General features: G+C 36.5%; 1 long non-coding RNA gene across 1 annotated transcript; it reads left to right on the top strand.

Annotated features, from left to right (window-relative positions):
* Positions 1-12727: 12727 nt before the first annotated feature.
* On the top strand, positions 12728-18476 carry LOC128662387 (uncharacterized). Its single transcript, XR_008402772.1, has 2 exons — positions 12728-12776; positions 18200-18476. It is a non-coding gene; the product is annotated as an uncharacterized LOC128662387 (long non-coding RNA).
* The last annotated feature ends 3706 nt before the right edge of the window (positions 18477-22182 follow it).

Here is a 22182-nt window from a genome sequence, read left to right as displayed (position 1 = left end):
GTAAATGTTTAAAAAAAAGCAAAAAGAAATAACCTTAAAAAACACTGCCACAGATGGGCAAACAGAAATGTATATAGATAAAACTAACCAGAATGAAAATTGAAAGGCCCTAAATATACAAATAACTGCACTGTATTTTACAACATTATTGTAACTATTATTTATATACGTATTTAGATATTTATTTATTCATGTACAGGTGGCCCTCGTTTTACAACGGTTCAATTTACACCGTTTCAGAATAACAACCTATTTTTCCAGTCATGTGACTGCTATTGAAAAGCATTGAGAAGCAGTGCATTTATTAAAATAGCCAGTAGGTGGAGCTGTCCGCTTGAGTTGCAGCAAAGCCAAGCAAGCTGAAATTAATCAGTTTAACCAGACCTGAGCTATCAAGCAGATTTCAAAGGAACAAGATCTTCCTGTCTATAAATCAGTCCAGATTGGAATGCATAGAAAGAACTGTTTGCAGAAAAATGCAAGTGAAGTCTGTGTTGTGTGATTATTGTATTAGGTTTATAATGCTGTTTAGCATTTAAAGTCTTCATTTCAAAGCTTTAAAAATAATGTATTAGGTGTTACTTATGACAATTTTGAAAGGGGCCTGGAACCTATCTCCCTCACTTCCCATTGACTTACATTATAAACTGGGTTTCAATTTACAACGGTTTCGATTTACAACCATTCCTTCTGGAACCTAACCCCGGCGTAAACTGAGAGCTACCTGTATTAAGTTATATATTAAATGTTTAAAGGAACATAAAAATCCAGAATTTCTATTTCATGAGTCAGGAACAACATACCATTTCAAACAACTTTCTAATTTACTTCTATTATAATATTTTCTTCATTCTCTTGTTATCCCTTGATGAAGGAGCAGCAATGCACTTCTGGGAGCTTGCTGAACACATCTAGAAAACCAATGACAAATCAAAGCTAGCTCTCAGTAATGCATTGTTGCTTGCTTTAAAAAAAAAAGAATACAGAGTGAATTAGAAAGTTGTTTAAATTTGCACGCATTATCTGCAACATGAAAGTTTAAAGGGGCAGTGCACACCAATTTTCTTATAACTGCATGTAATAGACACTACTATAAAGAAGAATATGCACAGATACTGATCTAAAAATCCAGTATAAAACCTTTTAAAAACGTATTTAGAAGTTCCAAATTTAGCACTGTTGATTAGGTTGACTGGGACACCCAGTGAAAGGGGCTGGGAAAACAAGAAGAGCAGACACTCCCCCCTTCACTGCAAATGAAAAGATGGATAACATAAACAGGAGCCATCAGGAGTCTGTAAACGCGTGTATACATCTGACTCTGTGAGGCTTGGTTAGGTTGAAAGTCATCACAATGTTATTGAAAAAATAAGCAAAATTATTCAGTTACAAAAACACTCTCAGATGGGCTATATAAATGGATCATCTACAAAACATTTATGCAAAGAAAAATCTAGTGTACAATGTCCCTTTAATTTTGGCTTTACTGTCCCTTTAATGAGGAAAAAATATAAACCTATATTTGTAGTTTGCTTTTAATTTTTTATTTTTTTTATTTCTCCTACTGATTTTTTTGGACAATGTAGGACAAAAAAGAATGACAAACTGAAGAATGTTTACTTCTAAAATGCAAAGAAAAAATGTGTGTGTGTGTGTGCGCATGTGTCTGTGTGTGGTGTGAGATTTCCCTATTTTCAGTGTGTTTTATACTTCCTGGTCCAGGTATATCTGCATTTTCAGGATACAAACACCTTGTAATAGGTTAAGAAATGTATGATTCATAAAATCTATTAAAAAGAGAAATGTATTATGTTACAAAAAAACATTCATTTTTGTATCTCATTCATAATAAAGCATTTTCACTATATTTTTCTTTGTGTCAAACGTGTGTGTGTTGCATGTGATGCATTATCTTTTCTTTCATCAGCTAATAATATGTTTGCAATTATTGTATCATTTGATAATAGTATTTTGATGGTTACTAAAATCTAAAAGTTCCAATTACACTACACATCTTCAAAACAGGCCAAATCCATGTAGCAATTACATTTGAATGGTATGTTATATTGTTTAATTATAAGTGCCATCACCAAGCTAACTGAAATCTTTCAGCGTTCTGTATATCTGTGCATGCTTTTCGTTTATGAAGACGTACTTTTACCGAAACAAAATCTAATTATGTTGCTTATCATTGGTGAATCAGAACTTGTTTAAGATAAGGAAACTTTGCCTTGCAGTACACTAAAAATTTAAATAAATTAATTGTGCCTTTGATGTTTGAATTTAAATACTGAGTTCGGAATACACTGTGATCAGTAATCACTCCAATTAATATGGTGAGTAATTCTTGTGCTAAATATTAATCAAGTTATATAATACTAAAGGGATAAAGTTCCAATGAACAGTATATACATTTTATTTTTTTAATTTGTGTCTGCATTAAAAATGTCTAGAAAAGTCACATAAACTTAAAAGGATAGTCTAGTCAAAATTAAACTTTCATGATTCAGATAGAGCAATAATTTTAAGCATTTAGCTACATTTAGACACCAATCAGCAAGCGCTACCCAAGTGCTGAACCAAAATAATGATACGAAGAGAACGAAGAGTTGTTTACATTTGCATGCTCTTTCTGAATCACGAAAGTTTAATTTTGACTAGACTATCCCTTTACAATCACAGGACTTTAAAGTGAAGGTCTATTTTGATAAATTAGTGCTCCACTCATAATCTAGCCCAGTATTAGGACTTCCATGATAAAAAAAAAATTTGTAGATTTTACTGACAATAGATTAAAATAGCATTACTGTCCATATGGACCATGGATATATTTTACATTAGAATAGATGTCTTTATAAAATGGGATTGTGTAGTATATGGTTGCATGGTGTTATAGCTGTGGTTGGCAACAGATGCATATGGCTTTCTCCTGTGAAAAAAAAATCCCACTGTAAGCCCCAGGCAGCACATATTCTCTAATGCAGGGTTCTTCAAACCACGGGTCGGGACCCATTACTGGGTCACAACACCATGTCTACTGGGTCACAGCTTGTGTGTGTGTTGTAGCAGAGTGTGTGTGGTGTGTGTTGTATGAGAGTGTGTGTGGTCTGAGTGTGTTGTATGAGAGTGTGTGTGGTCTGAGTGTGTTGTATGAGAGTGTGTGTGGTCTGAGTGTGTTGTATGAGAGTGTGTGTGGTGTGTGTTATACGAGAGTGTGTGTGGTGTTTGGTATGAGAGTGTGTGTGGTCTATGAGAGTGTGTGGTGTGTGTTGTATGAGAGTGTGTGGTGTGTGTGTTGTATGAGAGTGTGTGGTGTCTGCGTGTGTTGTATGAGAGTGTGTGGTTTCTGTGTGTGTTGTATGAGAGTGTGTTGCGTGTGTGTGTGTTGTATGAGAGAGTTTGTGTGTTGTATGAGAGTGTGTGTGTGTTATTACCTTTAACAACACTTTCAAGTTTGACTGCAATCAAGAATAAAGCACAGCACTCTCTGAGAAGGTGTGGTATTTGAATACTGGTGCATGGGCCTTTGCAGAATATGTGCATATGCCACTGAAAAACAGTAATGACTTTTACTAATAGTGTTTTTGCTAATAGAAGTAAATTGCAAACATGCTTAATTTCAAATTGAAATGCACCCATGCACATTTTATTTTTGACCTTTCTATCCCTTTAAAGGGACATTAAACACTGAGGGGCCTTTTTATTATAGTGCGAGCGGACATGATCCGATATTGAATATCATGTCCGCTGCACATCGATAAATGCAGACATCATACGCTCTCTGCATTTATCATTGCACCAGCAGTTTTGGAGAACTGCTGGTGCAATACTGCCCACTGCAGATTCTTGGACAAACGGCCGCTAGCAGGGGGTGTCAATCAACCCGATCGTCTCAGAGCAGGCAGACAGGTTATAGAGCAGCGGTCTTTAGAGCTTGATAAATATGCCCCTAAGGGCTAGATTACAAGTGGAGCACTAATTTTTTGTGCACCTGCATACGGGCAAATTTGCCTATTTGCAGGCGCATGATAAATAATCAGACGTTACAAGTGGCTGGTTATTGCTACCGCAAGCTTGCAGTAGCAATTAGCTCTTATAAAATTAACCTGAGAGTTAATTGTATAAGTGTCTGCAAAATGCCCCCAAAATCAAGTGTGATATATTTTATTAAAAAAGCTGTTTTGGGGTCTAAAGGGAGTGGGTGTAGGAGCGGCACAGAAAAGTGCCTTTACATTGCGGTCTATGCGCATTGTGTGTTCCCAGTAAATATATATGTATATGATTATATTCATATACAATTATGTGTTAATATGTGTATAAGCATATACATAAATATTTACACTTTGCTGCCATCTCTGTTCTGTGCGAGTTCTCATGCCATGTCAGACGGTATGAGAATGAGGCTCCCATTGGAGCCTATGGATGCATGCTTTTGTGAGCACAATGCTTCCCAGCAATGCTAATGCAAGCAAGCTGGTATTACTCAGTGGAGCGCTAATATTGATTTCCCGAAAGCGATATTTAGTGCTCCACTTGTAATCTAGCCCTAAATAAATGCTAGGCAGACTGATGCATTCAAAGAAAAGATTAGTCTGAGAATAACATGTAGATATATTTTTAAACTTTCATTAGCTGTTTAAATATTGACAAAATAAATGTATTAATGTTTATACAACAATGGGAGCTGCCATGTTGTAACCTAGGTTACCTTCTCTGCTGTAGGGACAGTTATAAATTGGTCACTAGAGTATGCAGCCAATGGCTGTGTGGAATATAACAGTGCTCTGCACTTCTATTTCTAACAGGACCTGAAAAGCTCACAATTACAGAATGAAATTACATACACCTGTGTTTATATATATATATATATATATATATATATATATATATATATATATATATATAGTAGTGAAGAAAAGGGATGCACTCGCCAGGATTTTCAAAGTTACCATTTAATGTGATTAAATGTTAACTTTGAAAATCCTGGCGAGTGCATCCCTTTTCTTCACTACTATCAATACTTTGGAAGCACCCTGGGTGGATGCAATATTAACCGTGAGTGTTGGCCTGCCTGCTGTTTATATATATATATATACTTTATTATCTTATATTACCATCTCAACGTGTTTAATGCGCATTTAACGTGCCTTCAAGTGATACTGGTTACTTATAAAGCTGTAGTTGGGTAATAACATGTTTTTCATCTCTGTAGGTGGTTTATTCCTGCACATAAAGAATTATTTAAAATGTATGTTTTTGTTTCTCTGTGTCTACATAGGTTTGTGGCATTTGTTAAATACCATATACTGTATATCGTTTGTTAAAACAGACGTATATATTTTTGTTCCAGTAATACATCGTCATCACAGCAAACACATATCCAATTTGGTCCTCTGATTAATGAATGCAGAAACCTCTAACAGAGCCATAGATGATCTGAAGACAACACTGATTTACAGTAAATTTTATGAAGTAGGCCACTCACTAGATTTTTTTTATAATCCTCAGCCTCACATATGCTAAAATATTTTTTTTTAAATACAATACAGTGTATGGTTCTGGATGTTAAATATTCATAACTCTTATCTTTCTTATCTAGCAATAACTAAGGAAGTTCTGAAGGAATTAAAGGGACAAGCAAATGTGCTTACTCAGAAGAAAACAGCACTGGTATTCTATAAAGAGCTAAAACACCCCTGCATCTGGCTATTTCCACTTCACACAAAAAAGCTAATTTTGTTTATTATTATTGCATCAACTCAGTATTGGCTGCAAGTGTATCTGCAGTAAATCCAGACCCAAAATAGGATTTATCTGTAGAAGTATACTTTTTTGGGGCAGTGGAATGAACGGTGCCTTTGGAGTTTTCTATAGCACTTATTGGGAGACTTTAATCCAGGGGAGAATGATTATTTTACACATAAAATGAATATTATTTAATCTTTAAAAAATAAAGGATTAAAGAGTAGTTCATTTTACTACTAGAACTGATAATAGTGGAACATTCCAGTCAAAATTTAAATACATGTAGATGAATTACATATTTCAATAGAAACATATTTACAACATACATTTATTTTCAAAAATGCTTCTGGTAAAAGTTATCACTGCATGGGAAGTATAGCTAGATATGCTAAGTGCACCAGCACTTTAAATACTGCAGCTGCTCAGAGAGCCAGTGGGGCTTGTGTCATGTCAGCATTTATGCAAATTGGGTAATTACCAGATATTACAAGCTCCTTAGTCTCTCTGAGCCAGTGCTGTGTTTAAAATGCTGGTGCATGGAACATATTTTAGTACACTCTTGAAACAGCTATAGCTTTTACTAGAATCATTTTGCTAATACATGTATATTGCAAATATGTTTCTATTTAAAACTGAAATGCCCCTGTGTGCATTACAATTTTAGCTGGAATGTCCCTTTAGCTAGATTACAAGGGGAGTGCAACTGATAGTACAGGGTTTGTTATACTTGGTTTTGTGCATTTTGGTATTTAAAATGGACGGTAATAAAGGTTTATAGGGCTAACATTTTTTAATGTACTCTATAGTTTGAATGGGTAGCGCAGGGAGCACTACTATTACTCATATTACAAGAAGTAAGTTCATTCATATTTATACATATTGAATTTAAAATCAAGGTTTATTGTTGCAATAAATCTTTTAACAGTGATTTAAAGGAATATAGTAGATGATCATCAGGTAACTGGGAAGAGTTCAAAGGTGTATATGTATTGTGTATGTGTATATATATATATATTTGTATATGTGTATGTGTACATATGTTTATGCATGTATACTAGGGCTGAAAGATTAATTGCATGATGCGATTAATCGCAATTTTTTTGTCTTGCGATTTTCTAATCACAAGACTGTGCCATTTAAAAAATTACTCCTGCATTGTTAAAAGTTGCAGTTAGGGCTGTGCAATTAATTGCATGATGCGATTAATCGTGATTTTTTTTGTCATGCTGCCACAATAAAAATTGACAAAACCTTAACTAATTATTGTAATTTAAAAATTGACTGCTCTGTTTGTATTTTACAGTTTAATGCATTTTATATTCAGAAATGTATTTTAAACAGTTTTTTTTCCAATCGCGATTAAAATCGCAATTGCAATATTTCTTGGCCAAAATTTCAATATTAATTGTGTCCCATATCGCACAGCCCTAGTTTATACATATGTATGTATGTGTGTATCTATGTGTGCAGTCTTTTAAACTTATATATTAATACAAAAAAATAGTTTTAAAGTAAGTGAAGCACCATCGGAGTAGCGCTTGAGTAAAAGCCAAGTTGTGAGAGATTTAGCACATTAATGCTATCCGACATACAGATGGTAGCACGCTATAGACGTGACCCATTGGTTCGTCAATTTCCCGGCTCTTAACCAAACATAACACAGCCCTTACATACAAATAAAAACAGACACATAATTATTTTGGTATGAAATTCTGGCCACAGCCTGTTTATTAAATAACACTTATGTTATATATATTAACACTTATAAATAGCTGTTATTAAATAAACAACCTTAACTTAGTGCAAAACCAAACAAAACATTATTATGTTGGGCTAGCCCCAATGTACCATAACCTTTTAATTTTAAAGATTTAAATGTATTTGACCAGGCCGTCTTTTAATTCCAACTGAACATAGCAAGATGCTAAGTCTGTACCTTATTTTACCTTCCACTCAGCTCCAAGGGACCCCATGACCAAGTAGCTAATTAACCCGCTCTCCCACCCCTTGGGGAGGCTACCAAAACCATGCTTTTTGTCATGGTCTGAAAATGTTGATGACTAGCAACCTCCCATCTACCGCTGTGACAACAATAAAACAAACAAACCATAAATTAAGGGAGGGAGGGAGGGAGGGAGGGAAGAGAAATTATTCTGACTTGGTCCTATAAATTTTTGTTATTACTAATGGTGCCAACATGTCCTCCTCCTTAAGTACCTCCCCTTCTTTCCTGCCTCTTTTCCCACCCCATCAGAGCCTAATCTTCCCCCTACGTACCTATGTCTACGGGGCCACAGCTTTGCTTGAGCACTAACATTATTTCTATCTTGCAAAATTAAAAGTGCTATAGATTGGGCTCAAGCAATGTTAGAGCACAACACTAATATTTTTGCACTACACATGTAATCTAGGCCTAAATACATATTTCTTTGAGAGCAGACTTTCAGCTAAACTCATTATGTTTCTTACATGCTATTTTGACTATGCTAATGAGCTAATATAGTATGCTGTATTTCCTTGCATGGTGATATACTAGGTACTGATATCATATTTTACAAGCACTAACTTTTTCATGGTTATAATAATAATTACACCACAAATCATTTATAACAGTCTAAAAATAATATTAGCTTGTAAGTTTCAGCACAAACAACTTTTACATAAAGGCCAGAATATGTATATATATCTGATATATAGTAAAAAAAAAAAAACAAGTACAAAATTACACATATACCTCCCTCACCACTAAATCCTGACTGTCACTGTATCATTTGGACTGCCCTGGTTTAGGTACAGTATATCCTGTGTCCTGAGCTATCCTCCCAATGTTCCTGGGGAGGCGGAGGAGAAGTGTAGCTAAATCTTGTACCTGCAGTGATAGAGATCATCAGGTGCCGCTAATTAAAGGGACAGTCAACCCTAGAATTTTTCTTGTTTAAAAAGATAGATAATCCCTTTATTACCCATTCCCCCGTTTTGCATAACCAACACTGTTATATTAATACACTTTTTACTTCTGTGACTAACTTGTATCTAAGCATCTTCTGACCGCCCCTAATCACATGACTTTTAGTTATTATCTATTGACTTGCATTTTAGCCAATTAGTGCAGTGTCTGCCACTAGCCACGGGCATGATCACAATGTTATCTATATGACCTACATGAGCTAGCTCTCCCCTGTTGTGAAAAGCAAATAAAAAAGAGTCGGCCTTCAAGGGCTTAGAAATTATCATATGAGCCTTCCTAGGTTTAGCTTGCAACTAGAATACGAAGAGAACAAAGCAAAATTGTTGATACAAGTAAATTGGAAAGTTGTTTAAAATTACATGCCCTATTTGAAAAATGAAAGTTTTTTTTGGACTTGACTGTCCCTTTAACCCCTTAATGACAACTGACGTACCAGGTACGTCATGCATTAACTTACAGTTAATGACAATAGACGTACCTGGTACGTCAGTTGTCTAAGAGAGTGCTGGAAGCGATCGCAATCGCTTCCAGCAGCTCTCAGGGTATTGCAGTGATGCCTCCATATGGAGGCATCCTGCAATACCCTTTCAGAAGACTCCGATGCAGAGAGAGCCACTCTGTGGCCCTCTCTGCACCGGTAGCGATGGTGCCGGTTCGTTGGTGGGTGGGAGCGCAACAGGGAGGCGGGTGGGCGGCCCATCGCTACCCGGCATCCGGCTCCTGTAAGTGCAATGTGCACGCCGGGTGCCGGGAGCGTGCGTGGGCGCGCGTGCGCGTGCGGGTGCGCGTGCGCGCGCGCGATTAGCTACCCACACTGACACCAATGAGGAGGGAAGAGGGGGGAAAAAATAAATATATAAGGATCTGGGAGGGGGAGGGGGTTGGGGTATTGTGGGGGGCTGCTACACTACAGAAAAATTTAAAATGGCAATAAAAGATAAAAAAAACCACTTTTTTGGGGGGCAAATTGGGTACTGGCAGACAGCTGCCAGTACCCAAGATGGCGGCAATTAGGTAGGGGAGAGGGTTAGAGAGCTGGGGGGGGATCATGGAGGTTGGGGCTAAGGCAGGAGTCCATCACAGCTAAAACATTTTATTTTTTTTTATTAAAAAAAAGAAAAACTCCTTTTATTTAGTACTGGCAGACTTTCTGCCAGTACTTAAGATGGCGGGGACAATTGTGGGGTGGGGGAGGGAAGAGAACTGTTTGGGAGGGATCAGGGGGTGGGATGTGTCAGGTGGGAGGCTGATCTCTACCCTAAAGCTAAAATTAACCCTGCAAGCTCCCTACAAGCTACCTAATTTAACCCCTTAACTGCTGGGCATAATTTACGTGTGGTGCGCAGCAGCATTTAGCGGCCTTCTACTTACCAAAAAGCAACCCCAAAGCCATATAAGTCTGCTATTTCTGAACAAAGGGGATCCCAAAGAAGCATTTACAACCATTTGTGCCTTAATTGCAGAAGCTGTTTGTAAATAATTTCAGTGGGAAACCTAAAGTTTGTGACAAAATTTGTGAAAAAGTGAACTTTTTTTTTTATTTGATGACATTTGGCGGTGAAATGGTGGCATGAAATATACCAAAATGGGCCTAGATCAATACTTTGGGTTGTCTTCTAAAAAAAAATATATACATGTCAAGGGATATTCAGGTATTCCTGACAGATATCAGGGTTCCAATGTAACTAGCGCTAATTTTGAAAAAAAGTTGTTTGGAAATAGCAAAGTGCTACTTGTATTTATGGCCCTATAACTTGCAAAAAAAGTAAAGAACATGTAAACATTGGGTATTTCTAAACTCAGGACAAAATTTAGAAACTATTTAGCATAGGTGTTTTTTGGTGATTGTAGATGTGTAACAGATTTTGGGGGTCAAAGTTAGAAAAAGTGTGTTTTTTTCAATTTTTTCCTCATATTTTATATTTTTTTTATAGGAAATTATAAGATATGATGAAAATAATGGTATCCTTAGAAAGTCCATTTAATGGCGAGAAAAACGGTATATAATATGTGTGGGTACAGTAAATGAGTAAGAGGGAAATTACAGCTAAACACAAACACTGCAGAAATGTAAAAATAGCCATTGTCATTAAGGGTAAGAAAATTGAAAAATGGTCCGGTCATTAAGGGGTTAAAGTGTGTGGGAAATAGAGCAACTGGTGCAGATACCACAAATCTCTGCAGGGCTTGGGGGGGGGAGGGGAGAACAATAGATTGACTAAATTGTAGATTGTGTTATTGTACAATGATTAATTAACAGTACAACACATAGGACTAGATTACAAGTGGCACGCTAAAATTAGCGCAGGTCATGATAAGCAATATCTCAACCACGCTAACTTTTTGCGCATATTACAAATGTAAAGTAAATGGATGCGCTCGAGCGAAATTTAAGCTTGTTGGGTTAGCACGAGTGAAGAGCTAGCGTGAAGTTTAAGGGTTAAAATTGCACCAAGTACAACATAAGTACATTCAAATAAAGTGTTACACTCACATATATATTATCGGATCAAAATTATTCATACACAAATTATAAGTGTTTAAAAGGTATATGGTATGTGACAAGGTGTTAGATTGGAAAGTGCTAAAATATATATATATATATATATATATATATATATATATATATATATATATACAGTATGTTTAAATATGTGTATGTGTGTACATACTGTATGCATATACATGTGTACTTATGTGTTTATATATGTATATACAAACATATATACACATATAAACACGTATATACGCATGTATATTTACACTTTGGAGCCCTTTGTAGAAAAATACCATTAAACATGAAAATGAATAGTTATTTAATTTTAATATTTGTATTATGTTTTACTTTGTTTTAATGTAAATATTTCACATTCCAATGTTCTTCACATAGAAGAAAATGTTCTTTGTATTTTTAAATAAATATATATATTTTTATATATATACTATATATATGATATTTTTTTTATATATATATATATATATATATATATATATATATATATATATATATATATATATATATATAGGTAAAGATATATATTTTACAAAAAAGATATAAAAGATATATATGGCAAAATATTTTTTTCTGCATCAAATCATATTGTTACATCTAAAATATAACCCTAATCCCCAAATTATGAAGAACAAAAACATGTGAAAAATATAATGACACAAATTACAAACACCCCTGCATAGCTTAGTTGTACACATCAGAATTGTACAAGAAATACCACACACACATGTCCTATACACGTCTCTGTTTTCTCAGAGCTGCCTGTCAACCTCAAGAGCATGCTCGATAACCTCTGCTTCCAAACTCTCATTCAGGGGAGATTATAGACCATAAAATTTAGGTGGAGGTAAACATAAGTGGCTAAACACTATGGAGGGTGGGAGGTGCCTCTGCTAGATTATCTCTCTTGCACTCTCTACTTGAAACCTCTGATTGCACCCTAAGCCTAATGCAGACTGTATAAATAAACATCATACATTAAACAATCTCTCTTTGTTCCTTCTGCTGTATTTCTCTGCTGCCCTTACCCGTTGCACTATGCTTTTCACTCAGGGAAAGGGAGGGAAGAGGATATAATACATACAATGCAGGTCCTGAATGTTGTACAACAGCTAGGTCTTTTATAAATTATAGGCTTGTGAACACCACAGTTAATAGAAGTGGGGAGGACAAGACCCACATTAAAACCATATAATGGGTGCTGCATAAATGAAAGGCCAATCACTGTGGTAGAGCTGCCACTGATCACATTCTGTCTTCATAGGTATCAGCTGAGAGTGCAGAAGGCGATAAATGCCCCCCCTCTCACAATTTGTTTGGTGTCTCCTCAGCAACAGTGCATAAGCTACCAAGGGCTCTTAGAAGGAGACATCTCCAATAAGAGGATTTGCACATAGCTACCCTGCACAAAAATATGCAGACTGGCATAGTAGTCAGAGAGGCAGCCAGCAGGAAGTTAAATTATTCAGCCTCCTCTGTAAACACAGGGAAGAAGAGACAGCAGGGCATTGGTGTTTCTTGCATTTTGGAGCAAAAATGGAGAAAACATAGGTAAACTGTAAAGGAGATTGCAGGTTTATTGTTTTCCTTTATTTACCTCCTATTCCATTGCTTTACCCATCCCAGCTCCAATCTATTTTATGATTTTGCTTCCACACCTTATCCCACAACCAATGCTTTCCTTCTTCAAATTTTGTGGTAAATTATTTGTTTTATTGTGATTGGTTATGTAGGTGTTCCCCATCTTGACACATTTTCACTTTCCCCTTCCTCACATTTCTCTCCTTCTCGCACACTAATTTTCCCCATCCTTAAAGGGACATGAAACCCAAAAATTTTCTTCCATGATTCAAATAGAGAATACAATTTTAAACAATTTTCCAATTTACTTATATTATTTAATTTGCTTGGTTTATCTAGGCAAGCTCAGGAGCAGCAGAGAACCTAGGTTCTAGCTGTTGATTGGTGGCTGCATATATTTATATATCGATTGTGATTAGCTCACCCATGTGTTCAGTTAGAAACCATTAGTGCATTGCTGCTCCTTCAATAAATGATACAAAGAGAATGAAACAAATTAGAAAATAGAAGTACATTAGAAAGTTATTTAAAATTGTATCCTCCATCTGATTCATAAAATAATTTTTTTGGGGTTTCATATCCCTTTAAATCTCACAAATAGTTACATCTCCCCATCCTCACATATCCTCACATTGCTCTCCTCATCACATATTTATTTTTCCCCTCCTTAAGTCTTCCCCTCTTCACACACACTCACATCTCTCCCTTTCTTACACATTCACTTCTCTCCCTCCTTACACACTCACTTCTCTCCCTCCTTACACATGCTTACATCTTCCTTTATTTACAATAAAAAGGACATTGTCATGGAAGTGAAGAACATTAGAATGTTAAATATGAACAGTAAATATACAATAAAACACATAAATACATATGTACACATATATAAACATATATATATATATATATATATATATATATATACAGTATATATATATATATATACATATATACATACATACTGTATATATTTATGGCTTATGCGCTACACTTAGCATTGCGCTTGTAATATAGCCTATTATTTTCTATATAGGGCACTGCTATAAATTAATGTTGATGGTAACTTTAGAGCCCCTTTTATAAAACTTAAAATGTGCAAAATGTAAACTCCTTTCTATATATTGAAATGCTTTCTATTCAGGTGACATTAAAAAACTGAATGTTAGAGGAACATTAAACACATTACATTTCATGCACCTCCCTCTAATTACGGGTGTCACCATTTTGGAATCTAGTTTTTACTGCAGGTATCTGAGGAGAGTTTCTGCACAGGTGCTAACACATCAGTTATGAAAAGCAGCAAAAACCAGATTTCAAAATGGTTGCACCAATTACTAGGGGGAGAACTGGAATAAATTTGTCACTTTGCTTATAAAATGTATTTAGGACTAGATTACAATTGGAGAGCTAAATTATTTTGCGCCCACAAATGGGCAAATTTGTCAGTCGCGGGCACGCGATAAATAACCAGCCTTTACAAGTGGCTGGTTATTGATACTGCAAGCTCGCTGTAGCAATTAGCGCTCAGAAAATTAACCAGAGGTCAGATCTCTGGTTAATTTTCTACATATCCCCAATTGCCCCCAAACTTAAGTGTTAGTTTTCTCTTTTTTCTTCTTTTTTTAACTGCACATTTTGGGGCTAAAGTCAGAGGCTGTGGGCTGTTAGAAAAAAAAATGGCACTAAAAAGTGCCTTTATATTGTAGTCTATGAGACAGGGCCGCCATCAGGGGGTGACAGGGGTGACTCCTGTCAGGGACCCAATGGGCCGGAAGGGGGCCCATGAGGCAAGAACTGAAAAAAATATATATATATTATTATTATTTTTTTTAAAAATTTTGGCAGACACCAGTGGGTACTACAGCAGAGTGCTAATTGAGCATGGGGATTGTTATTACAAGGAATAAAGTATTAGCATTTGAGAGGATTTCTGAGTGTGCACTAAACCACTATGCACAGTGTGAGACAGACATGGCACTTTGTTTGTACAGTGTGTGCCTGAGTCAGATGGCAGATCACTTTCATTTCCAGAGAAGGTAGTATTTACTTAGCAAATGCTTTTTATTTCTTTGTGCAATTTCGGATTGTAACGTCAGTGTGGTAGTAGTTGCATGGTGGGGCCAGGGGTCCATAAAAACATATTTTTTTAGCAGCAGTGTATTTATGATTATTTGACAATGCTGTAGAAATTCTATATTTAAAACCATGCAGAAATGTTTCCTCCTCAATACACAAATGGTAGGTGCCCTTTTGGCAGATATGCATTTTTATATATACAATATATATATATATATATATATATATATATATATATATATATTACATTCCAGTTTACTGCCCATTTATGCAAGGACTTTCCAGATGCAAGGAGGCATTTTAACTATGATTTTTACATCTGCATAACATGTTATAGTCTCAGACTAAGATTGCTCAGTGTTTGAAATGAGACAAGTTAACTTAAAACTGTTCAGTTTACACTACAGCTGACTTAATTTTGAAATACATACCAACAAGCCTAAATCCTGCATTTAACAAGATCTAATAGTATGAGTACCACAGCTTATGGTTCCACCAAGACCATATAGAGTACAGCATCTTCAAAATCCATAAGTACAGCTGACAGATGGGAACATTTGTACACTATATTTGAAGTGGTGCTCTTGGTTGGGGAAAATGGAGAACAATCAAACAAACATATGTCAACCTTTTAAAAGTACTTTTCTTCATCTAGCCATCTACCCATATCATTAATGTACAATTTTGAATTCACATAATTATTTTTGTTTGCACACTTACAAATATGATTATTTAAAAAGTGATCTCTTCATTTCTGCAATTTTTTATCATGCATGTCACACACTGTTGATTTAGGGGATGTAAGGTGCATAAATGTTTCCTCCTGTGAGTGTTTCTGTGGGTGTCTGTGTTTATGTCTTTGTGCTTTGGTTTGTGTCTCTATGAGTGTATTTTTTTTCTGCAGGTCTCTCTGTGAGGGTGGGTGTGTATGTCTTTGTGCATTTTCTGTGGATGTCTGTGAGGTTGTGTGCATATGTCTTTGAGCTTTTTCTATGGGTGTCTCTGTGAGGGTGTGTGTGTGTTTGTCTTTGTGTATTTTCTCTGCATGCCTCTGTGAGGGTGGGTGTGTATGTCTGTGTTTTCTGTGGATGTCTCTGTGAGGGTGTGTGTATGTATGTATGTCTGTGTTTTCTGTGGATGTCTCTGTGAGGGTGTGTGTTTTCTGTGGGTGTCTCTGTGAGGGTGTGTGTATGTCTTTGTGTGTTTTCTGTGGATATCTCAGTGAGGGTGTGTGTATGTATGTCTGTGTTTTATGTGGTTGTCGCTCTGTGTGTGTGTCTTTGTGTCTTTTCTGTGCGTGTCTCTGTGTGTGTGAGTATGTCTTTGTGTGTTTTCTGAGGCTGTATCTGTCGGTGTTTCCTTGGGTGTATGTGCAAGTTTGAGTTTGTGTGTGTGTGTGTGTGTCCATTGTCTGTTCCTTTTTAGGACATTTTGACCTTACTACTGATTATTCACATCTTTCTACAGACTTTGAGACTAAGGAGACCTTTCCGGAAGTCGCCAATCTACCATTTAACCTTTAAATTATTGTTTAGGCAGTTCAGAACCCTTCCTTTCAGCCACTGCATGTTGTTGTCATCATTTAGTTGGCATCTTCCTTTACAAAAAAGAGATAATTAGAACTCCATATTTTATTTTCTAAATCTCCTTTTTTTTTTAAAAACTGTAGTTTACCTCATTACTTGTCAGCTCATTGTAAACAAATGTTGAGTGTCTGTTTGGGTGTCTGTGTCTGAGTGTGTTTCTTTGCGTGTCTATATCTGAATCCTTATGTGTGAGTGTGTGTTTCAGTGTATGAGTGTGTCTGTGTATTTGTATGTTACTACCTTTACAACATTTCCAAGTTTAAATAGACACTTAAGAATAAAGTGCATATACGTTTTAGTCACTTGGTCAAAAATTGCACATGTCAAAGGAGGGGGGGGGGCCTGATCAATGGTTAAGTCAGGGGCCCCAAACTTTCTAGTGGCGGCCCTGCTATGAGAACTATGTGTTCCATGTATATATATATGTTTATGCTTATATACATATATATTTATGTGTTACTATGTGTATATACACATATTAACATATAAATTAATATGTATATAAGCATATACATATATATTTATATTTGCTGCCCATCGCTGCACGGTCATGTTCGCATTGCACCTAACTTGTAATGCCAGCACATTTGCACATTTACAAAGTGGAGCGCAAATATGGCTTTACATAACATGGCCCTTAGTGTTTAATGTCCTTTTAATAAAAGCAAACGCATTTTGTGCTAACAAAACTCACAGGTTTAATTGGCTTTGCTCAAACCAGTCAGAGCACTTGCTCTGTTGGAGCCACTTGCATTGTTGTCCTCTCTAATGTGAAACTTTGTGAAATACAAGTCACATCTCATGAATTGTATATACATATTTCATTTGTAATGTTTCATGTAGGCACAGGTTATATTTAGAATCACCATTTTCTTACAAGCATGTATATTATGCTGCTGACTGTCTCTCTAGCTTGCTTATGTGTTTCATCTTTATCATTTTCATTGTTTTATTATGATATATTAAATTGGCAGCTTTTGACATATTCTGTAATAATGTAGGTGTGCAACTGTCTACACAAGTGACAATCTCAACATTATTGATAAAACAGTATTCCCACAATCTACCTACTTAATGACAAGCTGCTGAGATATATGAATCTCAGTGCATTTCTGTATATTGAGCATCAGTTATATAAAGCAACAGAATGTTCCTATTTTATACCAAAACACAGCACTTAGGTCTGTTTAAAATTTACTGTATGAAGCTGCTTGTGACTGTAAATAAGGCCGTGCAACAATGCAGCATCAATTCTTATTTACAGTCAAGCCTCCACGTCTAACTGTAAAGTGGTAAACTAGCTTTTAGTAGAGTCCAGCCATACATGATTACCCAACTATGATATTTTGTAAAACATGGACTTGTTTTAACAAGGGCTATATGCTTTTATATATGTCTCTATGCTGCCACACACACTCATGAACATCAGGCCCCTAGCCCTGCAGCCCCTCTCACATTTGACCAGACCCCCGGTTCAATAACCCGTCTCTCTGATGCATACCCCATCAGAAACCCTGGTCATGCAGCGAATCTGTAAGACACATGCAACATTAGACCTTCTAGTCTTGAAGCTCTCTGTCAGACACATGAACCATCAGATCTCATATCAGGCCCCTGGTCCTTCAGCCCCATACCATAATGGCACTGCTGAGGTCACTCTGTGGTTACTCTTTTTTCCTTTATGTTGTTTGCTTTTTCTAAAGCATTATGCACTTCATGCTTTGTGTGCAGGGAGAAACAGGAGGGAATTTGCTGGACCTTGCTGACATACAGACTGAAAACCAACAGAAAAGGCAAGGCCAACCTTGTACGACAGGAGGCCCACAAAGATAAATAATTACCACCAATATTAAGACCGGGTGGGCAGGGATTTCGTATATTAGATGGCTCACCAGTCATTTACCCAAGTTGCTCAAAAGCCTGCCTTTCACTCAATGAGACAGTGTTCTACACATAATCTGTGCATCTTTATTTTAAGAACGGCATGTGATAAAAAAATTATGAATTATGACTGCATACATTTTGCTTTTTGTTTGTTAATATGTATTTTCTGTATGAAGTCATGACAAAACTATGTCATTCAATTTAAGAACCATAAAATTATATGGTAATAATGATCTCCAGAAAAAGTGAAATGGCACATAACAAAATGAAACACAGTCATGTAAGTGCATTTTTTATCTAGAAAAGTAAATCAATCAATATTCTTTGTTGGGTTTTCCACTATAGTAAATAGGCAAGCCTCTTGAGTGGTTGCTTAGCATTAGTGAAAGATAAGTTCTATCTTTCAGAATCTATTACCAACCCTACTGCAGAAGCTCTAAAATCCCATAAATGACCAGGTAAATAAGCAGTAGTTCCAGTGGAATATTGGCACCCAGAGTGTGGCTTTGCAGCTCAGATGCATTTGATGAATGTTAGATAAATGGGGCTATTACTGCGTTTTCAGATGGATTGCTATGGCTTGGAACTTGTAAGACCTACAGTTAACCTCCCAATGTAGTAGTTTTGGCTGGAACTTGCATTAAATGGAATAAGGCCCAAAACCTTAATTACTAAAATAAGGGCTTATGAGATCATCTATTTCTTATTATATTACTGAACAATATATATCTGAAGTAGAACTTTAAAGTGTATGGGCTGGATTGGCTTACCAGGACACCCTGAGATGTCCCGGTGGGCTGCAGCACCTGGGGCTAGCCAGCTACAAATTAAGGGCATGGTGCTGCAGGCTAGGCAATGCAGCTGTATCACCTCTCTTTTCTCCTCTGAGTTATACATATTAAGGTCACAAAGTAATTCCTTTTTATTTCTTAGACCATGTATCATTTTATTAGCTCTCCTTCAAATACTTTCTAGGACCTAATCAAGTCACAGTGTGAGACCAACTGTTTTGAGTGTCTTCTCCAGATCATACTATGAATAATCATTTTCACACTGTGAAATTGAGTCATGCATGAAATTGTGTTGTAGGGTGCCTATATAACAACATTCTGTAATATTTTTAATAACAAATTTAAAAAATTTAATTATGAAAACATTTGGGGAAGGAGCATCCCAGTGAGCAAAATAGGGCGAGTAAATACAGAAAACAGGACTGGTCTTCAATTTTTTCCAAAGCTGCTTTTTATTTCCAATCACTACACACTTCCGGGCGTCACTCACTTGCAGGGAGAGGAGGAATCAGCAGACATAGAAAATCCACAAAATCGAAGAGGTAAAAACGGCTTTATTGGTGACAAGGTAAAAACAAAACAGAGCCTTAGCTCATGATCGCAATCCGGGGTCACAGAACAGCAATGGCAGACATGTTTCGTGTGGTTCCTCCACACTTGATCACTGCTGATTTTTGCTAGTTCTGTGACCTGTTTTAAAAGCACAAGACATTCAACAATTAATCAATTAGAGAAAAAGTTAAAAACAATTAAGTTAACCCCTTCTTGCCCTGATGTGATTGTGTGTATTTTTACTCCTAGAAGGCTAATACATATACCTAACCTGAACAGTAAACTGATATATTGAATAGGCATATAGTAATTATTTATTATTAGTGATAGACTAAGCTTATTCTACATTTTGACAATATAAACCAAAAGGGACAGGAGTGACGCATAGAGTTAAACCCTTGTTAAAAGTATTACATATAGTAGACCAGTTATATATGTTTCTCTGTTTCCTTTTATTATATATATTTTTAGAAAAGATTTAAATGAACAGATTCACATCACTTTCTTTGTTGATACCCAGAGGTGATCTGGTGTTCAACAGAAAGATCCATTGTGCCTCCTTGTAGTCAAGTTTGTAGATTCTGTCACCTCCTCTTTTGTGTGGAGGGACATGATCAATAGCCTGGATAGACAAAAGTGAAGCATCCCCTGCATGTTTTAATTTAAAGTGTCTGGATACTGGTGTGTCCGTGTCAGGGTCCTCAATGTCCCGAATATGTTCTAGGGCCCTGTCCTTCAGGTGACGTTTTGTTTTACCTACATATTGAATCTTGCACCCCCTACAGGTGAGGAGGTAGATGACATGATTAGACTTACAATTTAATCCAAACCTAATGTCATATGTGCATTTAGTTATTGTTGAGGTAAAAGTAGTATCCTCTATTACATGATTACATGTTTTACAACGCTGTGCTTTACATTTATAGAACCCTATCCTATGGGGTAACCATGTTCTACTCTTCTCTGTTGGTAAATCTGAGGGAGCCACTATATTGCCAATGGTCTTATTTTTTCTTGCAACAAATTTGCAATTTTGTGTGATGTTTTCTAAATTGTAGTCAGTGGTCAGAATGGGAAGACTTTCTCTTATGATGTCACATATTTTTCTATATTCTAGACTGTACGGGGTACTAAACACAATTTTATTCTCCCCCTTTGGCCTTTGCTGGACACTTTGTTTCTTGTATTTTAATAGAATATCTCGTGGTATTAAGTCCACTTCTCTCTTTGTGTCTTTTAATAGGCTCTCTGGGTACCCTCTACCGAGTAGTCTCTCCTCTAGTACCTCACATTGTTCCTCATATGTTTTAATGTCTGAACAAACCCTTTTGGTTCTGATGTATTGTCCTTTGGGGATAGCTTTTTTAATATGCCATGGATGGCTTGACTTAAAATTCAGAATTGTATTCCCCCCTGTAGGCTTCCTATAGAGGGTAGTGCTAACAGTCTTGGTAGTTGTGTCTGCTTGAAGGGCCAGATCTAGAAATACTGTATTTTTGTCACTTTGTACATAGGTGAATTTGAGATTTTTGTCATTGGTATTAATGTTGTTTATAAACATATTAACTGTTTCCTCATCGCCATCCCACACCAACAGCAATATATCTTCCGTAGTACACTATATGTTCTTTGAGGGGGTTGTCATCTCCATAGACGTGGGCAGCCTCCCACCAACCCATGAATAGGTTGGCGTAGGACGGGGCAAACTTAGCCCCCATGGCCGTCCCACACCTCTGGAGATAACACCCCCCCTCGAAAGTAAAAAATATTTGACATCTTCTGCATAATTTGAAAAATTGTTCAAAAAATATGTCACTGCTGCTAACCCCTGGTGGTGTGGGATGGATGTGTATAGGGATGCAACATCTATAGTGATGAAGCGATATGTGTCCTTCCATCTTAGTGCTTTCATTTGATTTAATACTTGTGTGGAGTCACGAATATAACTCATTAGTTCTACAACCAGTGGTTGGAGGAATGTGTCTACTAGTTCGGACAGGGGTTCAAGTAATGACCCTATTCCCGATATGATCGGGCGACCGGGTGGGTTTTTGCTGTCCTTATGTAGTTTAGGGACAAAATAAAAAATGGGTGTGTATGGGTTAGCAGGAAGGAGAGTGTCTAGCTGGGATTCCTTAAAGGCCCCTGCTTGTTGTCCCAATGTAAGAATATCAGCTAATTGAGCTTTAAACTTTTGTGTTGGGTTGAAGGTAAGTTTGGTATACACGTCTTTGTCATTTAGCTGGCGGAGAGCCTCTGATACGTAGTATTCGCGGTCCATAACCACTACGTTCCCCCCCTTGTCTGATTCCTTAATTACAATGTTGGTATTCTCCCCCAACCCTTTTAATGTCATGTGTTGTTTATGTGTTAAGTTAAATTTGTATACATCCCTGGAAGTTTTTTCTTTTGTTACCTTTTCTGAGAGTATTTTTAATTTGTTTTCTACTGTCCGCTGAAAGACCTCTATGCCTTTGCTTCTGCTGT

The sequence above is a fragment of the Bombina bombina genome, chromosome 6, assembly GCF_027579735.1.
Source record: "Bombina bombina isolate aBomBom1 chromosome 6, aBomBom1.pri, whole genome shotgun sequence".
Taxonomy (NCBI): domain Eukaryota; kingdom Metazoa; phylum Chordata; class Amphibia; order Anura; family Bombinatoridae; genus Bombina; species Bombina bombina.
Note: the sequence above shows the minus strand (reverse complement) of the source record. Positions and strands in the feature narration are given on the sequence as shown.